At 45.8% G+C, this 13976-nt stretch overlaps 1 protein-coding gene across 1 annotated transcript in view; it reads left to right on the top strand.

Moving 5' to 3' along the window:
* Positions 1-5235: 5235 nt before the first annotated feature.
* Positions 5236-13976, top strand: part of LOC129503545 (teneurin-3-like) — a 184991-nt gene continuing 176250 nt past the window's right edge. The window contains exon 1 of the mRNA XM_055315683.1: positions 5236-5283. The gene's annotated coding sequence lies outside the window, so the exon portion shown is untranslated. The remainder of the gene's footprint in view (positions 5284-13976) is intronic.

Genomic DNA, 13976 nt, shown 5'->3' with positions numbered 1-13976 from the left:
CACATTTTAAACAGATATGTGGAATTAGACCAAAATTGAAAGTGCCACATGAGAAAGGATCCTTCTGTGTTCAAAATCCTTCAAGGAACTGGGTTTTTTTCTATGTGACGGAAGCAAAACCAAGGCAGCACTTGGGTTGGGCTCTGCAAATACCTTTGCACGGAGCGAGGGTGGGAGCCACGTGTAGGCTCTGTGTATCCAGTGGAACACAAACCCGCATACTGCATGGGCCCGTTTAAAGGTTCATTTGTCGGATCACCAGTTCACTGGGTAGCCCCAAAATGGATTTGCATGGAGAGAGGCCTTTCTTGCTTTAATTAAGGTAATGAAAGCATATTTTCCACCACCAATAGTCACTTAATTTTATGACTTGATCAGTGATCAAATTAGAAGATTTGTTTTACAGTGTCTCTCAACCTAACAGCAAACACCTGATAACAACTTTAGAGCTACCTGAGAGACTTCGGTGTAGAAGTTAGGTTCTAGTGCTGTAAATTGCTCCAGATTCATCGTTTGCAAAGTGATTTCTTTAACACTCCAAGCGCCTAGGACTCTGGCTGGGCTCTTCCTTCCCCTGACTGCCAGCCTTCAGCCTCTGTTTTAAGCTGCTCATCACTTATTGTCCTCAGTTGAGACATAACATCCTTTTGGAAGTAATATAGATTATTGGCTTTCCTGATCTCTTTGAAGGGTCAGCGGGAAGTCCTAAATGTCTAAACTGTGGTTCCCTGAGTCATTTTCCCCCCTTCCTTAGCAGCGCCCAGAACCCCTTTGGTGGGAGAGGTTGCAGCCCTACAGTCAGGCCGTTCTTGCCTCAGTTTGCTAGAGCTGATGTAGTAACAACAAAGGATGCCCACGCGTGGAGCGGTGCCCAGGAACCTCCCGGGAGAGCCTCCTACCTGCCTGCCCGGTGCTCCCCTTCTGCACGTCTCAAAGCCCCGCATGTCAAGGGAGGAAGTGGCTGCCGAGACCGGCTGCGCCCCACGGGAGGGAGCCAGGAACAGCTGCCACCCAGCCTCCACGGCTCCAGGCTGGACCTGTAGGACGGGAGGCGAAAACTGACAGCCCCCAAAGCATCAGCCCCCAGGGGAGGCTCACGTGATACCGACTCAAAGGGATGGGCATCACCTTCAAGTGAGGAGCGACCGTCCCCTGAAGTGGGGAGTAGAGGGAGCCCCAGAACAGGGGCTGGTGGCCCAGCCTCAGCAGCAGGGCCAGAGCCTGTCCCTTCCCCACCCGATCTCAGTCCTGAGGGCACAGCCTTTCCTTCCTAATCCCAAAGTGGTTTGGTTCCTGATCTGCCTCCCCAGCAGGCCATAGGGGGTTGCAAGGGCCGCAGGCGTGCATTTCCAGGTGTGGGGGTAGGGGCTGCAAGGGGAGCTCAGCAACGTTTTTTTTTTTTTTTTTTTTTTTTTTTTTTTTCCGGAGAGCTGCGTATCACTGTGACAAGGGGGCCCCACGGGAGGTCGATGCCGCCAGCTCGGCCCCATTATCCTGTGCATGACCGACCAGCTGCCTTAACGCGGCAAAGTCACCAGCAGTGCGGGCAGAGTTTGCTGTGAGCGGCCAGAGGTTTGCAAAGCAGCCACGTCTTGCATTTCTTCTCCCGCTCAGAGTTTTTATTGCAGCCGAGGGCTCCGTGTGATCTCCCCACCGTCCCCGCCCTCCCCTGACGACTGCTCAGCAAGGCAAAAAGCCTGATGGTCACGTAGCAAGCCGCCTCTCTGCTTTCCAAGGATGCATTCGGAGGAGAAAGCGTTGGTATAGTTGGGCACTGTACAACATCAGCTTTCCCCAACCACCTCGAATGATGGAACTTCTTTGTTAGTGCAGGAAAAAAAAAAAAAACCAACCCACCACCCAGGAAGCCTCAAACTTAACACATGTAAACTGCCTGGATTTCGGGCTTAGCCTTCCACTGGCAGACGGTGGTTGAGGACACCCCGTAGTGTGGCACAGAGTGCAGGGGCCTGGGTGAACGAGTTCTAGAGTTATTTTGTCTAGGTTGCAAACAAATAGTGTGAACATTCAGCATCACATACTGGAAAACTTTGAATATCATGTAACGGGGAGCTGGGCTAGAGACAAGCTTCAAGATTTATTACCATTTCTAAATTTTATGAGTTCTATTGTTTCCTATGCTCATTACCAGCTTTAGCTATAATGAGGGCTGAAAAGAGAAAAGAGCTGAAAAGAAGAAACATGCCATCCCCCCCCCCACACACACACCTCCTGCCTGTTCTACGGGCAATTGACTTCCTCTGTTCTGGCCTCTTTAGGACGGGTCTTATCTCTCTGTGTGTGTGTGTGTGTGTGTGTGTATTCCTAGATAGTAAGGTACAAAAGGGCAAGGGGGAGTGTTACATGGACACTTAAGAAAGTTTTGAACACTTAAGATGTTTTTGTGGGAACTGGGCTACAAAGGTGATTTATGCAACACCCTTCAGGTTTCCTTATGATCAGATCATCAGGGATGCAAATTTTAAGTAGCTGGTGTGACCGTCATGTAATATCTGGGGTACAGCTTCACAATTCAAAAGTTTTCTTAAGAAAATGAGGATGGCTAGGCTGAGAGGGGAATAAGCATTCGTTTGCCCCCGCTGCCCTTTTATATTTTCAAGTGTGAAACATGCAAAACAGGAAAGAGCCTGAGCCACCCCAGGGCACTCCAGATTCCTGCGGAGTAGGTGTGCTTGCAGTGCTTCGCGTCACTGGCAACCCCGGGAGTGGGGTCACCGCGGTCACGCATTACCGTTGGTTTCCTAACCAGTGGGTGCGTCTGGTCATTTAACAACTTCGGGAACTCGGTGCGACTGGGCGCGCTAATTCAAGTTCAGGGACTCTCCTGGTCAATCCTGCCCAAAACTTTGGAGAAACTCTACGAGGAAGCCACAGGCTGTCCTAGGAGGCACTGCTCTTGTTTTCCGAGGGCTTAGTCTGTCTCTTGTTCTGCGCGGAGTTACAAGCACAGGTGTCTGTCCTTCCAGCCCGGGTCCCTCCCCGTTAGGGGCTGGTCACCTGCTCTGAAGTCACCTGAAGTGGAGGATGCAGGGAGCAGGCTGGGAGCTCGCGTTCCTCGGCCAGGCTGCCTGGGTCAAGGGTGCCGGCGGCCGGGAAGGCCCGGGGCACTAATTCAGGGCTGCTCCCGGGCGGGGGAGGCTAGGGCGCCGGGAGGGGAGCCCGGGGGGTGGTGCTAGGGCTCCAGGAGGGGATGGGGGGGGCTAGGGCTCCGGGAGGGGAGCCCGGGGTGGGGGGCTAGGGCTCCGGGAGGGGAGCCCGGGGTGGGGGGCTAGGGCTCCGGGAGGGGAGCCCGGGGTGGGGGGCTAGGGCTCCGGGAGGGGACCCCGGGGTGGGGGGCTAGGGCTCCGGGAGGGCAGCCCAGCGCGCCCCGGGCGCCGCGAGCGCGCTCGCCCCAGCCCCGCTGCGGTGGGTGCGGAGCAGGTTCCAGGGGGCGAAGGTCCGGGAGCGGCTGCGCCAAGGTCGCGGACCGGGTGTCCCGAACGCCCCGCTGCCGGAGCTGCCTCTGCCCCGGGCGGGCTTCCCCGAGGCCGGGGAGGCCGGCGCTGGGGAGTCGGGAGCGAGGGTGTTGCAGGGAACTTAAGTGGGTAGAAAGCGGCAGTTCTCCTGCGGAGAGCAGTAAACTTCCCTTTCCCTCCCACCGCAAAGTGGAGGCCGGGGCTGCGTGGGGCTGCTCATCTGGGGCAGGACCGGGGGTGGGAGGATGCGGGGTGCGGAGCCTTTAGAGGCCTCCAGGAGCCATGCCCCCGCCGGTGCGCGCCGGGGTGGGGGGAGGTCCCGGGGCTGCTCCGCCGCCGCCGCCGGGTCGGGGCTCCGGGGGTCCCGGTGTGCGGAGCCCCGCGCAGCGCGCCCGGGTCACTGGCGCTGTCAGCCTCGCCCGGGAGGCCAGCCTGGAAGGCAAAGGCGCAGGGCACTTTCAGAGCCTCTTGCAAAGGACCGGCCGCCTCCCGGGGGTGGAAATCCTTAATTGCACCCTTCTGCCTCGGAATCCATCTTCCCGGCAGCGTCTCGCACTCCTGCCTCCTCGGGTGACTCAGCTGACCTGGAATGCCCACCCTACGGAAGGATCAAGAAAAGTACTTTTCCTATAAGAAGGTTAGAGGTCTGATTGCACCGGGAGGTGTTTCTCCGCTTGGGTCCCAAGCACGGAATGACCCGCCCCCTCCCCCAGCCCTCCTCCCCCCCCCACGCACGTACCCCCCCCCCTGCACTTCGTAGGTGCGCGTGAATGTAAGTTCATTAGTGTTTGCAATCAGCGGCGGGCCGACCCCTCATCGGGGCCGCCAGCCGGCAAGAGCCATTCATCAGCGTGAAGTGTTATTCACGGATGACCCCTAAATCACGGCGAGAGTAGTAGATGCCCTGATTGGTCGCAGCACGCGGGCCTCGGAGCTTCCCCGCGCCCGACGCGGCCGGGAGGGGGGAGGGGGGAGGGGGGAGGCGGGAGCCAGGGAGGGGCGGCGACGTGGTTCAGTCCGGCAAATCCCATTTGACAGCAAGAGGCAGCAAACGGGGGAATCTCGGCCTCCTCTCAATTTTTTTTTTTTTTTTTTTTGGAATAAAAAAGAAGAAGAGATAAAGTACCTGTCACCTTGACAAGTGGCGGAGCGGAGGCGTCCAGGATTATAAATGATCAGAGCCGGGTCCAGCTCGCCCGAGGTTGGGCTCTCCCGCGATCTGCACGGGGGGAAGCGCATGGTAGGCTCCTCGCCTCTCGCACACACGCACACACACACACACACGCGCGGACACGTGTACGCGCCCCCCCCGCCCCCCGCGCCCGGGTCACACAATTAAGGTCCTGGATGCTGCTCCCCGGCGCGGCGCCCTCGCCTCCTCGCCTCTCCCTCCTCCTCCTCCTCCTTCTCCTCCTCCTCCTCCTCCTCTTCCTCCCTCGCCCCGCCGAGGACCGCAAACTCGGGCCGGGCCTCCGGGGCCGAGCTGGAGGCTCCGAGGGCCCGGCGGGAAGGGAGAGGGAGGGAGGGAGGGAGGGAGGGAGGGAGGGAGGCGGGTGGAGAGCGCGCGCAGGGGAGGGAAAGAAAGTGAACTCATTGGCGCTCCTGCGCGCCGCCCTGCCCCCGCCGCGGCCCGGGGAGGGAAGTTGTAACACTTGCCGTTCGCCCCCGCCCCCGCCCCCGCCCCCCGCTCCCACGCTCCGCTCCCTCCGCGGCCCCCTCCCCCCGCGCCCGGCTCCTTTGAATTTGGCCAAGTGCGGCGCGCGCGGCTCGGTGGACGCGGCGGCCGCGGCCGGGGACAGCCGAGCGGGTAAGTGGGCGCCGGCGCCGGCGCGCCCTCCTGCCTGCTCCCGGGGTCCGGGCGCCCGGGGCGGGGGGCGGGGGGCGCGGCGGCAGGTCGGCCGGCGGGGGTGGCCCGGGAGCAGCCGCGTCCTGGGCGCGCGGTGCCCCCCCTCCCCTCCCCTCCCCTCCCCTGCCCTGCCCTACCCTGCCCGGGGTCCGGCCTCCCCGGGCCACCCCCCCCCCCCGCCCTCGCGTCTGACACCTCGGGCCGCGGGCTCAGGTGGGAGCTCGGGGCTCGGCGCGGCGGTTCCGGGGAGCCCCGGGCTCGCGGGTCCCCCCCCCTCCCCCGAGGAAGGCAAGCTCGGAAGGGGGGGTCCGGCCCCGGGGCGCTGCGTCCCCCGAGAAGCTGCCCGAGGAGACCCCGGGGGGCTCCCAGCGAGCGGGAAGCCCCGAAGTGTCCCCGCTTTGCGGGGCGGTGCACGCGGGGCTTCTCCAAGTCGCGGGCAGCCGAGTCGGGCAGGCGGGGAGCGCGCAGCAGCCCGGGGCCCGGACTTGGCCTGGACACTCTGATGGGGCCGCGCGCAGGCCGACCCCCTGGGGTGGGCACGCAGGGCGACCGCAGCCCGTGGACCTGCGCCCCAGCTCGGGCTGCAGCGAGCCTCGCGCCGCGTTGGAAGGAGCTTCACGTGCTTTCCGTGGAGGTGGACCGTGGTGATCCCCGCTCAGCACCCCCCTCCGTGCAGCGTGGAGTCCACGCTCGGTACCTCCCCTTCCAGGGACTTGCAGTGGTGACCTGCTGCTGAGCTATTGAGGAGAAAGGGTGACAGGTAATCCCACCGCGCAGTAACAGCAGATGCTTGTGTTTTCTGAAGTCCTGACGGTTCAGAGCTGCAGAAAAGTTTGCAGGTACTTCTGGGTAAGCGCTGTGCGGGGGACAGGGCGAGAGCTGTCCAAGCGCTTTCCGCAGGGCCCCAGCCTGCTGGGATCCCGGGGAAGCTGGACTGCCTCTTCCTAATACTCTTGCTTCTTATCTTCTGGCAATGTATTTGCCAAACATTTGTAGGCTCTGGCAGGATCCACTGGGTGGTCTTTTCCCTCGAAGCAGAACTATGTTCAAGCGTTACCTTTCCTTTCTGTTGTCAAAAACAAAACAAAACAAAACAAAAAGACAGGACTGGCATCTTTGGGAAGCTTGGAAGCGTACCCCCAAAAGGTGGTATTGCAGCTTAGCAGAACTTGCCATTTGATTCCTTTAGTGGATGTGTTTCAGATACGATGCATACCCTCCTCCACACGGTTGCCTACCTGCTCAAGTATTTTTGGTCTTACTCTAGCTAGCACATGAGGAACAGAGTTTAGAATTGAGAGAGTATAATGAAAACTCAAAAGATTTCAATATTGCAGTTGACACAGACATTTTTACACAAGCAAGACACAAACGGTCTTGCTTTGTGCACTCCTTCATACATTCTTAATGATCTAAAACTTCTAGCCTTTATTTCTTAGTATCTGAAATTCTTCTAAGAGCCGTGAAACTTTCGATTTGTGATTCTAAATGCAGAGCAAATATTTAATTCTTGCTCTAAGAGTGAGAGGTTAGTTCAGTAATAAGACTTGCTAATCCCACTTTAAAATGTCATGGCATTCACAAATTATTCCTAAATTCTTCAAAGATAGGGGTTTATAATGAGTTTGGTTAAGTTATTCTATTGTGTATTTCAGGATTGAATGTATCTCTCTTCCTGTTGCATTTTCCTTGACAATTTGCCTTCTTTCTTATTTGAATTGTATTCTTCTTACTCAAAGGTACCATTTTTTTTTTGCTAGTGGCCAAAAAAAATATATTTTATTTTAGACAATTTTAGAAAGGATGTATGTTATGAGAGGAAGCTGTTCAAGTAAGACAAGTATATTTTTGCATATACTACACAGTTTTTATGAAAACGTATTTATGTACTAATAACTATGCCAGTGCTTATATATTTGAAAAACACATATTAGTATCCTGTGCCAACAGCATTAATGTTAGCAACTCATAGACAGGGAGTATCGACCCTAATGAGGATTTCTTAATTTTGTGAAATAAAGCAGATAAAATTATAGTAGAATTCTGACTATTTTTTTTTCTTTCCAAACTGAATCATTTTGTATGGCTGAGTTTATTTTCTAGAAAGTAGTGTTTTAGGTAAATTATACAGGCTTTGCTTACTATGATCTTGTAGGCGTGTCATGCGTCTTTAGGTTAGAAAGAAGAACCTGCTTTATTAGGGTGAAGACAAAGAAAGATAAGGATGCTTATCTTCGAATAGAAGAAAGCACCTAAATAGAGTGAAAAGTTTCAAATTTATTCCGAAAGAAACCCTAGCCAAACAATAATAATCCAGTTAGCAAGTTCCAGCTACTCTTTCTTAGCTTTGCTTCTGAAAGCCAAGAGTTAAAATTATTTTCTTTGTAGAGAGTCAAGCAAATAAGACACCAGGCAAAAGTGTATGGCTATCGTTGTGAGTTAGAATGACCTATCAGGAATACTTGATCAACTTTGAGCTCGATGGACAAAAAATGATGTTTTTGCAATAGCTGTGAAAGCATGTTTGGAAATACTCAGGTTTGTCCTGCGTACGATGGTGCTGGGGAGTGAGTCCCGATGATACTCATAGTCTTATATAAAAGCGTCGTAAATGCAACTTTATTTGTTTACTAATATTGATCATTTTAATAAATAGATTACCTCCTTTGATTTAAGCTCTATTTATCCCTGTAAAATTTTTATTTCTGGGCGGCTGAGGAGTGTCCTCAAGGTATTATACTTACGTGAATCAGGGTATTCAGCAGTGTTAATGAATTGTCGACTCTTTTCCTGAAGATGTGCTTGTAGAAACCTGTTAGGCATGTTCAGTGACACATTGCTCCTCTACCCCATGTTTTATTTGATAGCCGAATGTATTTGGACTTTCAGAACACACTTTCTTTACTTCCACTGAGAATATCAGCAAAGCATACGGTAATTTGCTATCAAACTTTTACTCTGATCCACACCCAGTTGTGTATCCCTTTGAATTTGCAGCTAAAGCCATTGTTCATATTTGTTTCATACAGTGGAAGGATAGTCTGGAGGAGAATTTAACCCCCTTTATTCAAAATAAAGAACTGTACCGAAAAGATAGCACAATGATGTTATGCTACTCAAAAGTTTTAGTAACTGACTCTTAAAAAATTATGTCATCTAAGCTTCTTTCAGAACACATTCAAAGACTTATTTTGGAGAGAGCAGATGTTTTAAGAATCCTGATGGATATTTTGTACTTAAAAAAAATACTTATAAGTTTCAAAACTGATTAATTGTTGTGTCTTATAAAAACTGATTTATTTCATACTTTTTTTATACCAAGCATTACCATTATGAAGCTCTCCTTCTAATTGAGATTAATGTTTCTGAGCAAAGAAGTGGTTTAGAGGGCTGCATTCATTTTGAGTGCTGTTGTAATCAATTTTAGATACAGCATTCCACAGTGGGTCAGTTTGCATCCAAACCTGCCTTATTATGTAGAATTAACTTGTTGGTGATTGATAGTAATACTTCTACATCTTGAGAAGTCATTTGTTTCCAAACAAGTGTGATGGCTTGTATGAGTTTTAAAATATTGCTTCTTATAATTAAAACATCCTTTTGGGGACTTAATTTGAACTTTCTCTAAGAATTATATAAAACATGAGGAAACAATTCATTAATGCATATTCAACTACGATAGCCTTTTTTTTTTTTCTCCAGATACAATTATGCCTCAGGTGTATTTTCTTGTTCATCTAAGGGCTTTGTGGTCTTTTGGAGTCGTAAATGGTAAACATTATGCAACTAGGTTATTTCCTTTTTTGTTTATATCCATATTCTAGTTGAGTTTTACAAGGAATTCTTAGAATTATAGAATTCTATATCTTGCACATGTGTTATAACTTTATTTTGTAAGGGGGGAGGTGTAATCCTGACAATAATGCATGTGGAGGTAATTCTTTACCCTCTTTGGAAATCTGGAAAGATGGTGAATATTATCATCCCTATGGTGATGTTTGCATTTGTACCTTAGTTGTGTTTGGTCTCAACTTTATCAGCATTTTCTTCTCTTCCGAGAGACCCCGTGAATATTTTCTTGGACTTTGGTCCATATTGCATTGCTTACTGTGATGTGTGCTTATAGTCTCGGTAAATTAAGATATTAGAAGCACAGAATATAAGAATAATATAGATAAGTATTCTAAGATAGCCATCGTCTATAGGATTTTTAAATAAAGATGTGACTGCTTTATAGTGAAGATAAAGTTCCCACAGTGACAGTGTTTTCTGATTTCAGGGAAAAAAAAAAGACTTGGTAGGAAATATGTTTATTATATTTTAATTTTTTTCACTGTAATGATAGATTATGTACGCTGAATTAGTGTTGTTCCAGTTAAAAGCATTCATTTAAAACAATTTGAAACATTAAAAATAATGTACTTAAAATATCATTTTCAAAGCATCATTTTAGCCATCCATTAGAATATAAATTTCAAAATACAGATACATGTTCTAAGAGATATAGATGCATCAAACACCAAAACCACAATAGGATTCCTTCATTAGAAAGAATGTTGATTTTTGTGTGTGTGTGTGTGTGATTTTGATTAAATAACTCAGGTGACTGGGTAGTTAGAACAGCTATGTAGAATTCCTGTAAAAGATAGTAATCTACTGAAACCTGCTTCTTTCTACTTTAAATAAGTCACCGAGCAAATGACTGTCAGTATCGTAGAACGTACTCACAGGTCATGAGTATAGGATTGCAACCATATCATATGATAATGATTATGATAATTATTATAGTAATAATAAAAAGGAGACCTTAGTAGCCCGTTGATACTCTGCTGGAAGACCTAGCACTAGGGTAGCATTGACTTTTCAAACAAGTTTGTGATAGGTGGCAGTCTTAACTGAGTTCCAAGACTTCAAGGAGGTAATAGATGGCTTTAATGTTTTAGGAGCCTGTGTTGAGTACCGTGTGTCACATTACCCAACTATGGTTATATTCTTTCCTAAAAATTAAGGAGTTGAAGATCGCTTATGGAGCGATGGCAGTTTTAAAAATCATTTTCCAAAACCACATCTGTAGTCATCTCTGCTTTCCTGTGGAACATACAAAAAAGAGATGATTCTTTTTTGCAAATGGAGTATTTTGAGAAAAACAGGTGCATATATTCACCCTTGTATGTTCAATTATACAAAAGTTATTGTGAGATGCTGTTTGTTGAGAAAGCATTTTCCGGTACCGTGGAATACTTTTTACTTTCAATTACAGAAGTTGGGGAGGAGTGGGATGCTGTGATTTGGTTTGCCCTGGGGCGGGGTCATATTATTTAATAATAAGCAGCTATTTTATAACTGGATCTACTGGGTCTCTGCCTCAAAACCAAAGGAAGATACATAGAGAGAAAGAGGAGGGGGGAGGAGGAGTGAAGAAGAGGAAGAGGAGAGAATATGAACATGATACCTTTTATAAAAAGTGATGGTCCTTTGAGCTGTTTCTGTGTGTAGCACTGTGTTTACAAGGAAAAGCGATCTATAAAGGGCAAATTTGGTCATTGCAAGTTAATTGGGTAAGTACAGAAGAAAATTAACTTCTAAATTTTTTCACTTTTAAGTATTTGCATTTTAGATCCAGGAATATAAACATCACTAGTTTCTAAAAACTAATCAAATTTCAAATATTGTATATGGTACCTCATCTTTACAGTGAAAAAGAAAATGTGTTAACAGTTCTACTTTATATTTTCTTTGTATATGGGACTGAACACCAAATTATAATTTTCTAATTCACAAATTTATAGAGAGACTTAAAAAACAAACAGTCTGGTTATTTTAAATGATCATTTAGGAGGTGACTTACAAGGTCACTTATCTTTGAAGATATGGCTCATAATCAGTATATTTTAGTCATTCTGTCATTTCTTCAATTATTAGTTATACTTGCCAGAATCTTATGATAATTCCTCTTCAGATTGCCATAATTTAGCAAGAAATAACAGCCTGGTAATGACTGTCTGCCTTCAGCCAGATTCCAAACCACTTTTGAAGAGTAGGATGACATGAAATTGTGGTCCTTGCTTTTTCTAGAGAGAAAAAAAAGAAAGAAAGAAAGAAAGAAAGAAAGAAAGAAAGAAAGAAAGAAAGAAAGAAAAGGTATTCTTTTAAGAGAATGGATTATTTCTCTCGAGTACAGTTCAGCTCAACTAATATTTTACGATGAGAATGTGGACGCACTATCAGTGTGAGGAAGTGAGGTGTCTTTTTTATTACAGGGGCGTTTCCAAAGAGAGGTCCTCCCCCCAGGAAGCTCTAGCATCCCTATTGTGGCCAGCATTTGGCTTTCCTACTAGAGTGCTACCTTAGGAGAGCTAAAATGCTGGGACAGCACGTTGGAAGGTATGTTATGCAGAGAGTGATGAGACAGGACCGAAATTAACTTAATTTACAGAGAGAAATGCATGAAGTATTTTAATGGGTTTGCATGAAGCACTTACAAATATGTTAATATTGGGATATGTTTATTTCAGTAATTACAAAAGTGATCCTATTGAAAAGTATGCTTGTTTATTCTGTCTACCAAATGCTCTTTTAAAATGTGACATCTATGCTAATACCTTTATCAGGGAATTTGAAATTTTTCAATATGTAGGTGGAAAAAATTGGCAAGGCACTGGTCCTTTATACAGAGCTGGCACAGAGCTTGTCATTTAAAATAATTATGAAAGCCAAAAGACAGCTGTAAATTTTATTTCTTTCAGAATTTATAATAACTTCCAGCTCAAGAAAGTGGTCAGACCTATAGTTCTTAAACAGCAAATATGATTTCCCCCCCCCCTCTGAAGAATAACAACAAAAAAGCATTTTAAACAGTATTATTATATTTTTCTATGTTTATAATAAAAAATGAGATGAATATTTAAAAGGTAAATTTTTTGCTTACATTTTGTGCAATGATAAGAATAATGTAGACAAAAATACTGCAAGTCATAACTACTCTGGGAATTTAAATAAATACAGAAAAGTGATTCACTATAATTTCAAAAAGGAATTAGAGCTAGAGTACAACCATCGCATTTTGTCTCCTGATGGTCACAAAAATGAGACATTCTTCCTACAGCAATATTGCTAAATTTTATGATGGCATCAATAATCGTTCGGAGAATATCTTGACACAATCAAATTAACTAAAATATTAATCCTTTCATGTTCTCTTTAAGAAATATTGCTAGAGAATTAGAAAGCTCTCAAAAATAAACATACCTTCCAGCAAAAAGAAGATGTTTGTTGCCGTACAAAGCTTTCGATGAATTTGGATTCAGAAAGGGCTGAAGGTCGAGGAGAACTTTTGCCAGAACATTACCATTCAAATTAGAACAGACATTTTTCATCTGTAATATATTTCTAAGTTGATATCTCGATCTTCATTTTCACCCAGTCTTTCTCTAATGAAGCTGTGCTAGCATATTTAATGTTTAAAATAAATTTCAATTTAAACAAAAATTAAAGTTCTTACTCATAGGTCATGTGTACCTATCAAACCAGAATTAAATCCTCATTTTTGGAGTAATTTTTATGCTCTCTTATAACTTTTTCTTGCCAGATAGAAATAGAATAGCCTATTCTGCATTGCATGTGATTCAAAAATTACATGAAACAAAATTCTCCTTTACCGGTTACTTTTGCCCTAGAGTGTACAATCTCTGAATGAGAACCTGGCTATACAAAAAATTTTGTAAACAATATTGCCGTGTTAAGTTGATTTGCCAATAAGATTTTTTTCCCTTGTTACTCATTTTAAGAATTACAGCTGTGGCAGGCAAGAAAACTTTTTAAATGTTTTCTATCTTGCGTTTTGATCGTGATATAATTTTTAAAATTATGTATTAATTTGTATGATATTAGGTGGTATATGTTTGGTGTTATTTCTTTGAGGGAAAATTAGTCATTGCAAAGGGTGTAATTTATAAATTAAATAAATGTAAAATTATTCATATAGGATTTGAAGCACAATACATTATGGTTAAAAATGCAGTGTCAAACAGAAGTCTTCATTTTGTGTTTTCAAATTCAAATACCGTTTTACTGATGATGTAAGTAATTAGATCGCAATAATTTAAGTTATTTACACTTACGGCTTTTATCTTTTACATGGTTCCACTAATCCGAACTTTGCATTTTTATTTAAAAGGATATTATGCTCTACAGTCCGCAATTAAGAAATCTAAAAGTATTAGTAATTAAAATGTACATTAACTCCAATATAAGGTTTTGAAGAGTCTGATAGGAAGTACGATAATTAGGTAAATCTGGTGTTCTAGAAATCCTAGAAATACTTTAATGCGTATCCTGTCTTGTATAGTCTAGGCACTGGGAAACCATTCATTTATATTATATAATTAATATATATATAGGTGATATCCACACAGATAACCAAAAAGTTTTTTTATTACAAAACTGAAAGACAAATTATGCATTGATGTTATTTTATTTTCCCTTAAGTAACACAGCATGAATGCATTTGTAAAATAAAAGTCACATTTTAAGATACATCATTTATTGGTATTCTGGCTTAAGGTAATCTCAATAAAATCCATGTTATCTTGCATTTCATTTAAGCATGATGTTAGCAAGTTGAGGCAGCCCTCAGTCAGTAGGGCCATGGCAAA

Source organism: Nyctereutes procyonoides, unplaced genomic scaffold (genome assembly GCF_905146905.1).
Source record: "Nyctereutes procyonoides isolate TBG_1078 unplaced genomic scaffold, NYPRO_anot_genome, whole genome shotgun sequence".
NCBI classification, from domain to species: Eukaryota; Metazoa; Chordata; class Mammalia; order Carnivora; family Canidae; genus Nyctereutes; species Nyctereutes procyonoides.
This window is presented reverse-complemented; position numbering and strand designations above follow the sequence as displayed.